Raw genomic sequence first — 12,381 nt, 5'->3', positions numbered from 1 at the left:
CACAATAGTCCCCCCAAACCACTACCCGTTTTCTTTCAGTGTCATCAGCTAAAAGTGTCTTATCAATGTCCTAGGTCAGGAACCTAGTTCCCGGCGCCAAAACCAAGGCCCTGGAAACTGGATCCTGACAGGAGAGTATATATTTTTGCATACTGAAAACACTTCTAAAGCGCTGCTGTTTTTATACACTGGCAAAATCTCTATTTTCCTAACAGATCAGAGATAACAGGTTGTTCAGTCTAACAACTGAAACAATTGCCTTGCATAATTATATCTGGTTGTATACCACAAGAGAAGATTGTACTCTAAAGCATTTTTGGCTCTTCTCTAAAAGGCATTTTCCAAAAGGTCATGCACATCATTTTCCAAAAATCTTTAACCATCATGTTTGGGGGGGGGGGGGATCCTGCCATAAATATTATCTCTAATATTTTTAGACATGATTAGCCAGGTGCTATTAATGTTTTTGTTTTTAACCTTAGTTATAGAGGGTTAGGTTTGGACTACAGTTCTGGACAGGGAAGATGGAGTGACAGCATCCCCCCCCCCCCCCCGGTGGCTGGCACTGAGCACAACCTCCAAGATGCTGAAGATGGAAAAGCTTTTCTATACCTCTATCTTTGTACAGTAACCTGTCTTGTCAGTGTAAAATGGCATGGAATGTTTTCCGTATATGTGTTCTGTGATCTGCTCTGAGTCCCGTTAGGAATATAAATACTTTAAATAAATTCTGTAGACAGAATCTAAAGATTTCATATGAGCCTTCACACTTTTTGCTTTGCTATAGAAATAAATGGCAAACTAATAAAGTTGTATACTGTTGAGAATGTATACTGAACATAGGTCACTTTGGATATTACACCAGCATTTTGAAAAGGGGACTGATTCAATATGGGCTGATTCAATATAAACCGATACTGAGACCAGGTTTTTAAACTCAGATGTGAAACAGATCTTTATGCCTATTTTAATGAAATCGGGTTGATTTGGTTGTTTGAATTTGGTGAATGTTACAGGTAAAAGAACCTCATCTAAGAGAACAAGGTCCCCATGGCATAAGTATAACAGATTTTGTATAAGTGGCATTAAAAATTATGTTTTTCTTTAAAAAAAAATCAGTTGATTTTTTTTTATTTCATTGCATAATCAGATGGCAAAGTCAACACACATTTGCCTTCCTTTTTTACATAACCAAGTAAAGACTTCAGGTGTAATTGTGCCTTTTCAGGGGATGAAACCTGCCAGCTTTCATATAGATAGATGCAGTGAGTTGGCAGCATTTAGTTGTGGAGGGAGGATTCATAAAAGAAGTAACGTATACACCCATGTTTCCATATATATATATATATATATATATATATATATATATGGCATGCTTCATTAAAATACCCCATCCAAAAAGTACCTTGTAAAATTCTAGATATATTAGTTCATAGGAGTGTACATTAATGCACACAAAAATGTTTAAAACCTTCTCCACTCTGTTTCTTTGGTTTTGTTTTTTTTACTCACACTTACCCCAGGCAAGTAAACTGCAAACCTAGAGAACAAGCTTTTTTACAAACATTATGGAAGTGTCATGGATTTTAAATGATGGGTTTTAAAAATTATCTTACTACTCACTTAACAATTGCAGAAACAGATGTGATTAATGAGCAGGATCCAAATATGGAGGATTCAACTAGTGCCAGCAGAGTGACAATAAGGAAAGGATGGCATTTTTCTCTTCATCCTTTTTAGTATTCACTTCCTTTCTTCTAATTCCAATGGGAGGGAAATTAGGTATGCCAGTTTCAAAGCTTGCCTATTTTCCTCTCAGTCCTGGCAGTGTTTCAAGGGAATAGAGAAGCCCTAAATACTGCAGGTCCAAGTCTCACAATGATATTTCCCCAGCAATCCACAGAAAGTTGCTGTGCTTTTTTAAAACTCCAGAAAAAAACATGTTCTTCTGATAAACAGGCAAGAGATGGATTTTTCTCTTCAGTCTGAAATTCATCCATTTTCTCCCAACTGCTTGGAGATAGTAATCCTTCTTGGGAGGAGAGCAATGACCAACCTCAATAAAATAGCGAAGAGTAGAGACATCACACTGGCAACAAAGGTCCGCATAGTTGAAGTAATGGTATTCCCCATAGCAACCTATGCATGCAAGAGCTGGACCATATGGAAGGCTGAGCGAAGGACAATAGACGCTTTTGAACTGTGGTATTGGAAGAAAATTCTGAGAGTGCCTTAGACTTCTAACGCTTTAATAGCCTAAGGACATTTGCTTCCTAGCCCGGCCTTCCAATTGTCGCACTTTCCCTGGCTCTACTTAGGGTTCATTGCACTTAGTAATTATAAACCGAACCCAGCACTTTATTTGCTCAGCCATGATATTGCTTTTAATTGTTTTTATAATTTTGTCTGATTTTATGTCTATTGATGTTTGATATTGCTTGTTTTTCGATGCTTATTTTAACCTGTTTTGTTGGACATGTCCCTTTGTAAGCCTCCTCAAGTCCCTTCGGGAAGATGGTGCAGGGTATAAAAATTAAGTTACTATATTATTATAGACTGCAATAAGATCAAACCAGTCCATACTTGTCCTGATTTGCCCTTCAAGAACAGCCTTAATACCACGTTGAAAGTAAATGAAAAATGCTTTACTTCAGCAAACACAAGAGAACAGCACACACACTTGAAAATGCAAAAGAAAGCAAGGAAATCTTAATGCAGACACAATACTCAAGTCTCTGATAAAGTCCAAAATAAGCAGCAGTCTTACATCAGACAACAGGCAATGATCACTAAATCCTTGGAAGCAAACTCGAAGCAGGTACAACTGGAGCGAAGGCATAAACATCAGAGTCATTTGTTACCAGTGAAAGCTAACTGCTCCTGCTTCTGATTTATAGCCCTGAATTCCCCAAGCAGGAGGTGCTAGGGTGGCTCCCAATTACCTTGGTGTTTCTAGCAGCTATTCTAGCTGAACGCTGTCTGTGCTCTGTTTCCTTTCACCTTTCCAGAAATGTGGGCATGTGCAAGACCTCATCCTCTGATTCCAATTCCCCCTCTAATTCCTGAACACTTTCCTGCTCCCCTTCCTCTTCTGAAGATGATGAATCCCTAACAATACTCCAGGAAATAATGCCTGACTGTTCACTGGGGGGGGGGGGGGGAGGTATTAGGGGCAAAGATGAAGTACATTGACCACATAATGAGAAGACAGAAAAGCTTGGAGAATATAATGATGTTGAGTAAAATGGAAGGAAAAAGGAAGAGGGGTCAACCAAGGGCAAGATGAATGGATGGTATCCTTGAAATGACTGGCTTGACCTTGAAGGAGCTGGGGCTGGCCACGGCCAACAGGGAGCTCTGGCGTGGGCTGGTCCATGAGGTCAAGAAGAATCTGAAGCAACTGAATGAATAAACAACAATGGCTCCTAAGATGCTCTCCTAAGGACCACAGAATTGCAGTAGAAATGTTTTATCCATGATAGATGGAGATCTGTATTGAGAAACGTTTTGAAACTGCATAATACATGATAACTTGATAACTCATTAAACCATGTGCAACTTTGTGTGTAACATCTTGCAATCATGAAATTGTTTTGAAATTGAGTCCATCATTTTGAAATACCCTGTATATCTTAATATGTATTTCTGCACATTTTAATGTCTAAACGAAACTTGGATAATCTGAAGTCTTTTAAAAGCAGAACCCCTGCTCCCTGCTGTTTTATGGACAATGCATAATCTACTTCACAGAGCTTGAAATGCTGTTTTTATAAATGTATGATGTCCAGAATCTCCCTTTGAGCATGGTCAGTTGTTTTCCCGAAAAGGAAGGTGAGTACGGGTGAGTGCCACTTACTCAGCAGTAGCTCTAAAATATATCCTGCTGCCTTCCCAGGAACAGAGTCACAAAATGCTGTGAAATACATTTTCGGATCAATTATTTTCTTTCTTGCCACTGGAATGTGTTTATTTTAAGGAAGGGAGTCCTGGTAAAGTCATTACCTGATTCGCAGCTGGAACTGTCAGTTAGAAATCTGTGGCATCTCTCCCCTCCCTCCCTCCCACCCACCCACCCACCCACAATTTTGCTTATTTAGAGAGAAATGTATTGAATTTTGCAGGCATGTTGCTTATACTGCTCTAAATCCCTGAACTCTAGTTTTCCTTAAAACCTCCAAGCTCCCAATGTTTGCAGATTGAGTTGTTTTAAAGGATACCAGCCTCAGAGAAGCCCAAATCCTTTTGAGAAAATCAGTGCCATCACAAGCGTTACCACCTCCCAGTGTCTTAACTCTTGGTGTCAACCTCATGACTCTTCTCCCATACCCGACCATACCACAATCTTGTAGCTAAAATACCAGGATATTTGACAAAATCAGTGACTATAAAAAACCAACAGAATCAAAAACAATAGTGGATGCTTATAGTACATGCAGACAAAAACACTGGATTTGAAGCATTGTTGGACAATAATAACACCACTGACTGGAAAATATGCACATGAGGAGTTTTAAAAAGCCAGTTTGCATAGAGTTTTGGCTTTGTGTGCAGAATGATAGAGTACATGTAAGTTGTCCTTATAAAAATTGTTGTTATCTCTAACTCTGTTTTTATTTTAATTTTTAATCTAAGAGAACCTTGTCTTGTCTTTCAAGACTTTCATGGCTGGAATCACTGGGTTGCTGTGAGTTTTCCAGGCTGTGTGACCATGTTCCAGAAGCATTCTCTCCTGACATTTCGCCCACATCTATGGCAGGCATCCTCCGAGGTTGAGGGGTCTGTTGGAAAACTAGGTAAGTGAGGTTTATATCTGTGGAATGTCCAGGGTGGGAGAAAAAACTCTTGTCTGCTTGAGGCCAGTGTGAATGTTGCAATTGGACACCTTGATTGGCATTTAATGGCCTTGCTGCCATTAAGAAAACCTCTTTAGGAATATTAGGGTTTTACAAAATAACTGTAATTTTTTTTTCAGAATGCTTGGCAAAAGCTTTGTGGGATAAACATAGAATGTCCTTGCTATTGTGCTTTGACTGTCAAGTTCTCAAGTTTCTTATTCATTTTATCTGGTTGTGTAAAAAGAAGATTTATGTTTTGAACATTTTCTTAGGAAAGCTTTCCTATGCATTCCTCTTTTGTAAGAAAAAATGGTGCTCTTTCCAAGTTAACACTGAGATATAGTATACTTTTTCTCTTTAGGAGCTTATTTATTCAAGCTACAAACATCAAAAGCAATAACTTTGCTTCATTTCTGCACTATTTTTGTATATTTACATATATAAAGGCGCTCTCTCTAGGTCATCTAGCATGACTGGAAGAAGTTGACTATGGTGTCAAACTAGATGACTAGAGATCCCCCCCCCCCCAAGCACATTGTTAATTAAATCTGTGAATAATCAAATCCACAAAAGTCAAAATTAGAATGATGGAGGAATGACTGTGCAGGCCTTCAGTATAGATCCATTGTATTCACTTCTCAAAACAAAGGACTGTCCTGGGTGGAATGGGTCCTCTGGCAGCCTTTGCTCTTGTGTCTTCTGACCCACACTGGAAATAATTTCTAGGCCATCTCCAACGTCATAATCTCCTGACAAGGCTACACTTTGTGTGGTTGCATGTGTTTTTAGATATAGTTATGTACTGCTTCTGTTTGAATCACCATTTCTGATTCAGGGTGAGATGCTGGCACACTGTTCACATGTGTAATGCATATTGTTGCCTTATTTAGTCACATTTGATCGAAACAAACAGAGGCCCAACAGCTAAGCCCACAGGAATATTTGGGACAGAGGAAGGTCTATGATCTGTGATGCCATTAAACCTCAGTAAATCCTACAGGGTGCTGAATGCACATGTGCCACATAATGAATCTGCAGGGAGGGAAAAGATTAGGAGAAGCGGGAACAAGGTGGTTATTTTTAGCTAAGGAACCCCTTTGTCTTCCAGCATTAAAAGCTTTCAAATTGGCATTTCACAGTAGCATGCCTCTACAGTACAGCATGGGCTTAAAACTCCTGTTGCACGTCTGTTGTTTTTTTTAAAAGAGACTATAAAATCTTTACATTTACTGTCAAATAAATCCAATGAGACTTTCCATTCAAGCTGGGAGTGGGAAGCATCTGACTCCAGGTACAGTTGAGCTGCAATTCCTGTTAGTGTCAGCTAATTCAGCCAATAGTGAGGATTGATGGGAGTTGTAGTCAAGCATCATCTTGAAAGTAACAAGTTCTCCATTCTTGCCTTTGACAAAGCTTTCCCACCCCTGTTTCTTTCAAATTACAGATTTCTATATATATTAAGACATTTGAAGAGGGTCCACTGACTGAGACTCAAAACCCGGCTGTCCCAGGTTCAGAACTCACCTGTGCCAACACTTTCCCTAAAGACACTCTGTATCTACACTGCAGAATAAGAGCTGTTAGATTTGACATGATCACTCCCAAACATCCTCTCTCACCCGTTAAGCAGGCTTTCTGGTATACAGAGACCCTCGAGGGACTGAAACGGGAAGGACAATGGAACATACCAGAGAAATATAATGCGTCTACCAAATGCTTGAACAGTTCAAAAGGTGATATACAACTTGAGTAAGTGCCACAGCCAAGTGGACCCAACTCATTTCATTGTAAAGCATTGAAAATGTTTCCCCATGATAATGACATATTCCGGCAACAAAATGTAGCTTTTTATTAAAGTCTGTGGAATTTAACTAAGTGAACTCACACCTGTAACGTGACTATCAAACAGTTTTAACTTGCCTAAATTTCTTAAATGATCTAATACACTCTTTAATTGTATATAACCCTGAGATCTTATGATTTGGGGAAAGATATAAAAATCTTGATAGACTATGGACCTCATCACATTGAGGTCCACATGGCAGGTGATAGTGGGGGAATTTGCCATGCAGCATGGCGAACCCAGCAGGCAGTATAAGGAACCCATCACCACATGCCCCGCATCACCCCTTACCTATCCCACGAGGGGAGGGGAGTGTAGCCACCCAGCTTCCCTCTACACTCACCCCATTCTTCTCAATGAGAACATGGGAAGCCTTCCATGTTCTTGTGGTTGCCTCTTATAACAATTTCACCACAGTTGAGGGTCAGATCCCTGCCGGAAGTAGAGTTACATCATTTGATGGGATCTGGTGGGCTCCGTCCTTCAACTATGGTGAAAGTGCCATACGATGGGTAAATTTACCTGTGTGATGAGTGTCATCCCTCAACAACATAGTTATAGAGAACACATAACTTTCCAATTGAAACAACTTCATTGGATATTAGTCTGTCTTCAGGTGTGTTTCAAAATACATGTAATGATATATAAAGCCCTATATGGTTCAGATCAGCCTATCTGAAAGTTCATACCTCCCAATGTGAACTGTGCTGGTTTTATAAACCTTGAGGAAGGGCTCTGTTCAATCCCACTACCTCACAGTTTTGTCTAATGAGGATGTGAGAGAGAATCTTCTTGGTCATTGCTTAGTGGTTGGAAAGGATTTTGGAAAATTTTCACTTCCCCATCCTTCCTTGGGATTGCTTTGTTAGTATCTCATAAACCCAAATAATACAGAGACTGTTTCACATGTAGTAGCTGCCACGTAAGCAAAGTGATGCTCAAAAATCTACAAGGAAGATTTTTACCATACTTTTAGTATATATGGAGAGAGAAATACCAAATATTCAAACAGGGTTTAAGAGAAAAAGAGGCACTAGGGATCATATTAGAAGCATATGCTGGATAATTGAATGCACCAAAGAATTTCAGAAGAAAATAAACCTGTGCTTTACATATTATAGCAAGGCCTTTAATTGTGTAGGTCATGAAAAGCTATGGATCATTCTTAAAGAAATGAGTGTGCCACAACATTTGATTGTCCTGATGTGTACTCAAGAAAAGATGCTATTTTCAGGGCAGAATACAGAGAAATGGAATGGTTTCCAATTACCAAGAAGGTCAGACAAGTCTTCATTTTATTACCCTATCTGTTTAGATTGCACAGTGAACATATCTAAAGCAGGATTGGACTTGGAGAAAAGAGACATGATAAATGGAGGAAGGAACACCAACAATTTAAGATACTATACAATTGCAAAATAAAAGTGGAGATTGTGAACATGGTTGAAGAAATAGCAAACTTTCAGACTTTCAAATATATATATATATATTCACACACACACACACACATACATACACATTTACATTGGAGTGGAATATATTCATAACACACTAAGTTTTTGAAGTATTCTGTAAAATTGGAAATCTATTAATCATGTAGTGCCTGCCTTGTTTCATTACATGCCTCCTAAATACTACATTAAATAAAAAGTACTTGTATTCTGGAAAACAATGACAAAACATCATTCTGAAAAATTACACTGGAAAAGAATTATAATTTGATTTTGATTTTATCACCTGTAGAATAAGGCTCCAGTTCAGGGGGCCTTTAATTATACTTATCTGAAGTTTCACTAGCATGGTAGAGGTGGAAGCAAGTGAAACATATTAAGGTATGAAATTCAATGTATAAATTCTGGTACCAACCAAGCAGGCTAACATTTCAAAATAATGTATACATTGGAACTCCTAATTGGCTGACCTTACAGGACATTATACATTTGAGGACCTCATTACAAGGTGAGATAGCTAATTATATCATAGCAAAGAAGCTTGGTTAACATCCTACCATGAAGCATCCCTAAAATCCACTAATACCTTGAACTTTAGTCATCTGTTAATGAGATACAATCCTGATCTGGTTAGTAAGCGAAGGCAACACATTCAAATGCTTCTAAAAATACAACCCAAGCATTATGAAACAGTGTGACCAACAGTTTTAGCATTCCAAATCAATTCAAATGAAGTATGATTTTGACTCCTTGGCCAAAAAAGAGACCTACACGAAAACCTAATTAACAGATACATACTAAATAGATGACGTATTAGTTTTATCTAACTATGATACACCCATGAAGCACAGAACTAGAAAGAACACCCCGTACTTTCCTTAGCAGCAGAGAAGGGCGGGGCAGAAATTATCAATTTGTCCTTACTAAGGTCAAATGATAAAGAGAACAGGACTCATTTCTTTTCAAAACTGAATAGAAGAGAATTGAGCTGGTGTAATTTATAACAATAAGCAGTATCAACTGACATTTACTTCTCTACACAATTGTTGAAGATACAGGAGCTCCGAGTTATCTGAGAGGGGCGGTATATAAATATAGTAAATGAATGAATAAATAAATAAATTATAAAATCTAGCTATGCTACTTCTTACAATGTTCTAGGCAAACCAGGTATTCGATCTGAAGGCCTACCATACATTGGAAAGTACATCGTAAAATCTTGCATTTTGTGATTTGGGGAGGAAATTGGCAGTATGCCTAGTTGCGTCTCTGATGATTTCTCCAAACCAAGATTCAGTTAAGATCTGTATGGTTCTCACTTCTGGAAATGGTGACACGGCCCTAAAGGAGGCTGAATAAATAACCCAGGAGACAACGAAGGAAACAAAAAAGGACATTTCTTTCCCAACTATCTCCTCTCCCCTGATAATGTTTAAATGTCCATTTGCATTTCTGCTAAGGGAATTGCCCCTTTCAAGTAAGATACTAGGATACAGAGAATTGAGTTTCCAGATCTAAAACATAAAAGTATGTTTGCAGGGAACTGCTCTCTGGAGATGGGATAGGACTTAGAAGTAGTGTTTTACCATGTCTTCTGTACTTGGAAGCACCTGCAGAAGGTGATGCCTGGAGATTCCTGTTTGAACACTGATCATTGGCTTGTAGGGTCTCTCCATCTTACATTTTGTCCCCATGCTTCTCAAGACCATACAAGAAACCAATGGGGAATATTTGGGGTTTAGTGTCACCAGTATGTCAATCACATTCAGAGTTCATCTAAGCTGGCCAATTATACTGAGGCCATGGAGATGTTCATGTGCTCAGTTCCCAGCCCACAGTGGTGTCTCCACAGTGCACCCAGTCTGAAACCCATTAGGCTCAGTAGAACTGTCACTTTACTGTGGTCATCACATCAGCAGACAGCTTGATAACTCATTTTGCTGACATCAACAAATACAACCGTTTGATTAGGAAGAAAGGACAACTGGAACGGAATATGGATTACGAGTTTGGTTATGATTCTACGATAAGACGGAGCGGATCATTTTTAGTGTAATTATAGTAGTGTGTATTAGTGAGATGTTGTTTTTTCGATGTGCTTTATTGTAAACTGTCTTTTATATATGTTGTACACCGCCGTGAGTCGCCCTAAGGGCTGAGAATGGCGGTCAACAAATGCAAGAAATAAATAAATAAATAAATAATAAAGGAGGGAAATTGTTTTGAAGTGTAAAGATCTTCTATCTTACCCACTCCCTTCCCAGTCTCATCTGGATGAGGGCATAGGAGAGAGCCTTCTCAGTAGCTGCTCCTAGACTATAGAAACTCCCCCCTCCCCAAGGAAACTCAGCTGGCTCCTCTCTGCTTTCTTTTTGCCATTTAGCAAAGACCTACCCATTTGAGCAGGTCTTCCACTTTTATCTGATTGGGGATAGAAAGGTGTGCTATATATGTGTTGTTTTAAATAGGTAAATCAGCACTAGCAGCAATAAGAGCTACCAACAGAAAGGTTGTCAGTTTGAAGCCTGGGTTGGAGTGAGCACCCGACTGTCAGTCCAGCTCACTGTTTACCTATGCAGTTTGAAAACAGCTTAGAGCTGTAAGTAGAGAAATTAGGCGGCGGAAGTATTTTACGACACAATAAAAGAAAAAGACCAGAAAATGCCAGCAACCAAATGGCATTCTCTATGACTCCAGATGGTTCTGCGTCATAGAGGATGGATTGGCAGCACCTCCCTGTGGCTGGATTTGAACACAAACTCCAAAGGCGCCAAAAAGTTAGATGTTGACACAACATACCTCCTTTCTGTCTGTTATGTCTGTCCAAACGGCATTGAATGTTTGCCACACATGTGTACTGTGATCCGTCTTGAGTTACTATTATTCAGGCAATTTGAATTGTTTTAAAATAATGTCTTAAAGTAATGTTTTAATTAGATCAATTGTTCAAGAGTCTTTTAACTTTTATGTCACATATTGATTTAGCAATTTTGTTTTCTGCTCTGGGTCCAATTTCAGGAAAAAGGTGGGTTGCTCATCAAATAAATAAACTCCACAATAGCATAATCTATTTTGTGCCGCAACAGCAGTGTCACAAGAATGTGATGTGATCATGCCAAAAATACTTGCCAAATGTCAATACTCGGATGCAGTGTTATTATTTCCTCATCATGAGCATTTCTTGCACACTGCAGTTGAAACAAACACAAAAGTGGATGAAGTCCAAGTTCTTATGCAGATCTTCAGCTCCATTTGGGAAACAATGAGTGTCTGGTCTCCCATAAAAGAAATTGTGATTTTCTTTCCCAGGCTGACTGAAAGGGGAAACTGTTGCATATTCTCTGTTTGCCATTTGGTTTGTAGCTGGCAAGACTGAGAAACAGCCCTGTCTATTTCAAAACAAATTAAAGCTTTCATCGCTTTCAAGGTCTTTTTAAAAATGAAAGGCAAAAAGAGAGAAGCTTTAACAGTGGAAGGATTAAGCTAACAGCAATTCCGTGTTTGAAACAGCTACCCAGTCATGGTTTGGGTGGGAGAATTAGCAGAGGAACTCTTTGATAGTGACATCTGTAAAACAAAAACAACATGAAAAGAAAAACCATTGGCACATGCTAAGCAGTACGATTTCCAAAGAAAACACACCCACACAAATATCTGCCTACTGCTTGAAAACAGAAAGAAAGCCACACAAACACTGAGCATGAAGATGACATACAGTACAAAGATTAAATTGTTTGGCCTGCAACAATTCTCTCTTAACTGGATCAAAAGCTGCTTTCAACTTTACAAAGGCAATGTAGTAAGATTTCCCCATTGCTGTATATTTTTCAAAACATAAGGTATGTTAAAGTGAATCCCATTTGCATCACCCTCCCTATGTTGCGACTCTTCATATGTTATTTCTAAACAGGCAGACTTGTTTTCAGCAACTGTTAAAGCGACAAACATTTTTCAAAAAACAGAACACTACAGGAAAAAAAATACTACTAAGCTGTTAATAAAGCAGACAGTGCATGTTTTAATTTCACAGAGGCTTGATAATCTGAAGTGTTGGTAGAAGTATGTCAGGTTTCACTGGGGAGATATTCTATCACAAAAGTAGACCAGCATAGAGGGTTACACCTTCCAATTTTCCACCCTCTCAACCTGGAATCCTACAGGTTACATTCACCTCTTCTGTGGGAATTGTAAGTACAGTGGCCCTTTGAGGTTTGGTTCCAGAATTCCCCAAGAATATCCAATCATAAGTACA

The sequence above is a fragment of the Anolis sagrei genome, chromosome 1 (genome assembly GCF_037176765.1).
Source record: "Anolis sagrei isolate rAnoSag1 chromosome 1, rAnoSag1.mat, whole genome shotgun sequence".
Lineage (NCBI taxonomy): Eukaryota > Metazoa > Chordata > Lepidosauria > Squamata > Dactyloidae > Anolis > Anolis sagrei.
This window is presented reverse-complemented; position numbering follows the sequence as displayed.